Below are 5129 nucleotides of genomic sequence, written 5' to 3' on the forward strand. Positions count from 1 at the left end.
GAGTTTGCAGACTGCATGTGCTCCACGATGTACTGTTTTTACATTTTCTCCACTTTATGTGTCACATTTTCTTCATTTGTGTATGCCTTTTGGGTGCACAGTGTGCTTGCACCTTCTTAGAGGAAATCTTTCTGTCTTTACAAACAAATTTACCACATTTCTCTTTCACTTTCGCAGTCGTCTATTTTACTGTTTGTGTGTGTGTGTGTGGCACTGAATCCTTCAGAGTTGTGTTTCTGTTATTGTTTATGCCAAGGGGTTATTATACAAACATAAATAATAGAAGTTAGTGTGCCCGTGTTGGAGTCGTCTCAATAAAGCTACAAAGAAAAAGAGTAAACTATGAGAAATGTCTATGATGTGACCTGTGCTGGTGTCCTGTCCAGTCTCGTGACTTGACATTGGTAGGATTTAGATTAATTTTGACTTCCTCTCAATGCGCCCGTCTGAGGTAGTGAGCTGTCGTCTGGCTGGCATATCATCTGTGTGTCTGATCGATCTTTCAATGTAACTGTAATGTAGTTAACATAAAGCATGTGAACTTGAATACCTCAGAGATAACCACAGACTTCCTCAGAAACCTTATCATTTCCTCAGCTGAGCAAGCGACATTAGACCAATGAATTGCTGTAACCTGAAACTAAAGTAGCCCTGTCCTGCTGAGTAAGCATCTTTTCGGAGGAGTTGAAACTTAGAATTTTCCTCTGTACTCAAAGTTCAATGTGACCTGGACATTACCAGTAATATGATTAAATCAGCGTTTGTTACAGGTTCAAGCAGTGATTAATACAGCTTTTTCCAAACCTCCTCTCCATACTCTCCATACTGTATTCATGCACGTTAAGGTTGAAGTGCGTAAGCACATGCGTACATATTGCTATTTGCATCTGTACCTGTTAGGGTGTTAACCGCGCTTATGTAAGCACTGACAGCTCATATTTTCCCATGGCGAATCAAACACCCGGGTGCTGAATTAGTGAAAGTAAAAAATAACACGGTTTCTCAATGCAATTTGAATGATGAATCACAGTTTCGTCAATTTTTATTCGCCTTCATTCGTCGGTCGGTCGACGATCAGATGTGAAACAAGGTAGAACATGTTGGGTTCCAAGTGCAAAGAAGAAATATAGCACTCACGTTCAATCATCACGCTGCTCACCTGCTGGATAAACTGAGAACCGTTAGAGTGTAATAATGCAGAGCTGTCGTCCCTTGTGCTGCACTCTTTTTAGATCGCTGCAATGTGGTTGTTAAAGGTGTCCCCAAGTTGCCATCATATTTAACATCCTTCTTTGAGTTCAAAGTCCCTTATACCAACTTCTTGTAAATAAAGCTTAACTACCTAACTATCCATCTAACTCACATGGGATTCATTAACTGCAGGCAATTTAGCATTTCTGAACTCCTGCTTGATCACGTGTGTTTGTGATACATCAGTACTGTAGTCGTTGAGCCGGCATGAAATTCATTTTAGAATGTGTTTAAACTCGGTAACCAAACACTGCATCAAAAATAGCAACATAATATTGGATGAAAATATGGCTTCTTCTCAAATTATTAACAAAAAGTTTTCTTGGAAAATTGATTAAAAGAAGCTAAATTTTCATACAATGTGATAAAAAATCCAGATATATGTGGTGGCAGTGTTTGTGATTGTTAGTCTCTGTCAGATAGTGTGAGAGCAGCTGATATCATTGACAAAATAAAATGTTCCCAGCAAGATGTTTGTGAATTAGATGAAATGTCCCTGCTTGAAATGAAGTCCCCCTTGTTCTTACTCCTCAGCCCCCTCTGCAGTTCACTCTTCACATTGTCCTTCACATGGAAACGAGAGCACAACGCTGGATTGCAACATTATGCCTCTTAGTGAAAGCATCTTTTATTATGAAATAACAAATTGCTAGATTACGTGTCATCACATTTATTTGTTGGAAAAACAGTTATTAAATTACTTGATCTCGAATATTATGATATATTACACACTAGTATAAGTAAATAAAATGAGCTCTATCTTTACCAGATTCAACATTACAGTGATGAACACATTAATGCATCAATAATAATAATAAACCAATAATAAAAATATTCAGGCTATTGTTCTGAATCAGGCCATTTTATGTAATGAGAACTTTTGTTACTTTATGCTAATTCTTTTGTGTACTTGAATAATATTTTGAATGCAAGACTTTTACTAGTTGTAACAGAGTATTTTTGAACTGTTGTATTGTTACTCTTCCACCACTGTATGTTGACATTAGTTTATTGAACTATTTGGTCATATCTTGACAAATTAATGACTAATAAAATACCTAACATACAATCTACAACATCCGCCGGATCCGGCCTTTTCTCACAAGGAAAGCAGCGCTGCTGTTGGTCCAAGCGCTCGCCATCTCCCGCCTCGACTCCGCGATCAAACCTCTGCAGTGCATCCAGAACGCAACAACACGACTAGTACTCTACTGGCCGAAATTCTCCCATGTGACCCCTCTCCTGCGCAAACTCCACTGGCTCCCTGTAGCAGCAGATTCAAGACGATGGTACTGACCTACAAAGCTGTCAACAAAACTGCCCCGACCAGCCTCCAAGTGCTAGTCAGCCGCGATGCCCCAGCTAGAGCACTCCGCTCAGCCAGGCCGGCGGGTTCTACCGTTGCGAAGGTCAAGCAAAGGTCGCACAGCCTAGTCCCAACTCTTCTCCGTCCTGACCTCCCTGCCGATGTGAGGCCCGCAGAGTCACCATCTTCCATAAGAGACTCAAGACCCCCTACTACCCCCTCCCCCTAAAATAAATAATAATAAAATAAAAAAACTAAATTAAAAATAACAGTAGGAGCCTACTCTTGCTTGATTGCATGTACTGGCACTATATTAGTATTTTGCACTTTGCATCTTAGCGCTGGGGGCTGCACGGTGGTGTAGTGGGGAGAACTGTCTCCTCTGATGTTGAATGGTTGTCTGTCTCTACATGTCTCCCTGTGATAGACTGGTTACCTGTCTGTCTCTACATGTCTCCCTGTGATAGACTGGTTACCTGTCTGTCACTACATGTCAGCCCTGTGATAGACTGGTTACCTGTCTGTCTCTACATGTCTCCCTGTGATAGACTGGTTACCTGTCTGTCTCTACATGTCAGCCCTGTGATAGACTAGTTACCTGTCTGTCTCTACATGTCAGCCCTGTGATAGACTGGTTACCTGTCTGTCTCTACATGTCTCCCTGTGATAGACTGGTTACCTGTCTGTCTGTACATGTCAGCCCTGTGATAGACTGGTTACCTGTCTGTCTCTACATGTCGGCCCTGTGATAGACTGGTTACCTGTCTGTCTGTACATGTCTCCCTGTAATAGACTGGTTACCTGTCTGTCTCTACATGTCAGCCCTGTGATAGACTGGTTACCTGTCTGTCTCTACATGTCGGCCCTGTGATAGACTGGTTACCTGTCTGTCTCTACATGTCGGCCCTGTGATAGACTGGTTACCTGTCTGTCTCTACATGTCGGCCCTGTGATAGACTGGTTACCTGTCTGTCTCTACATGTCTCCCTGTGATAGACTGGTTACCTGTCTGTCTCTACATGTCAGCCCTGTGATAGACTAGTTACCTGTCTGTCTCTACATGTCAGCCCTGTGATAGACTGGTTACCTGTCTGTCTCTACATGTTGGCCTTGTGATAGACTGGTTACCTGTCTGTCTGTACATGTCAGCCCTGTGATAGACTGGTTACCTGTCTGTCTCTACATGTTGGCCCTGTGATAGACTGGTTACCTGTCTGTCTGTACATGTCTCCCTGTAATAGACTGGTTACCTGTCTGTCTCTACATGTCAGCCCTGTGATAGACTGGTTACCTGTCTGTCTCTACATGTCAGCCCTGTGATAGACTGGTTACCTGTCTGTCTCTATATGTCGGCCCTGTGATAGACTGGTTACCTGTCTGTCTCTACATGTCGGCCCTGTGATAGACTGGTTACCTGTCTGTCTCTACATGTCGGCCCTGTGATAGACTGGTTACCTGTCTGTCTCTACATGTCGGCCCTGTGATAGACTGGTTACCTGTCTGTCTCTACATGTCGGCCCTGTGATAGACTGGTTACCTGTCTGTCTCTACATGTCTCCCTGTGATAGACTGGTTACCTGTCTGTCTCTACATGTCTCCCTGTGATAGACTGGTTACCTGTCTGTCTCTACATGTCTCCCTGTGATAGACTGGTTACCTGTCTGTCTCTACATGTCAGCCCTGTGATAGACTGGTTACCTGTCTGTCTCTACATGTCAGCCCTGTGATAGACTAGTTGCCTGTCTGTCTCTACATGTCTCCCTGTGATAGACTGGCTACCTGTCTGTCTCTACATGTCGGCCCTGTGATAGACTGTTTTCCTGTCTGTCTCTACATGTCGGCCCTGTGATAAACTGGTTACCTGTCTGTCTCTACATGTCAGCCCTGTGATAGACTGGTTACCTGTCTGTCTCTACATGTCAGCCCTGTGATAGACTGGTTACCTGTCTGTCTCTACATGTCAGCCCTGTGATAGACTGGTTACCTGTCTGTCTCTACATGTCAGCCCTGTGATAGACTGGTGACCTGTCTGTCTCTACATGTCAGCCCTGTGATAGACTGGTTACCTGTCTGTCTCTACATGTCAGCCCTGTGATAGACTAGTTACCTGTCTGTCTCTACATGTCGGCCCTGTGATAGACTGGTTACCTGTCTGTCTCTACATGTCGGCCCTGTGATAGACTGGTTACCTGTCTGTCTCTACATGTCGGCCCTGTGATAGACTGGTTACCTGTCTGTCGCTACATGTCGGCCCTGTGATAGACTGGTTTCCTGTCTGTCTCTACATGTCGACCCTGTGTTTGCATGTTCTCCCATGTTATTGTGGGTTCTCTCTGGATTCTCTGGCTTCTAACAGTCCAAAGACATGCAGGATGGGGATAGGTGACTCTAAAATTGCCCGTGTGAATCTACATGTCGGCCCTGTGATAGACTGGCGACCTGTCGAGGGTGTACCCTGCCTTTGCCCAATGTCAGCTGGGATCGGCTCCAGCCCCCCCACCCCCATTCCTTATTATGACACTCCTACATAAGGAAGAGCAAACAAAAAGATCATCGGTAACAGTATTTTTTT

The sequence above is a fragment of the Eutrigla gurnardus genome (assembly GCF_963514095.1).
Source record: "Eutrigla gurnardus genome assembly, chromosome: 2".
Lineage (NCBI taxonomy): Eukaryota > Metazoa > Chordata > Actinopteri > Perciformes > Triglidae > Eutrigla > Eutrigla gurnardus.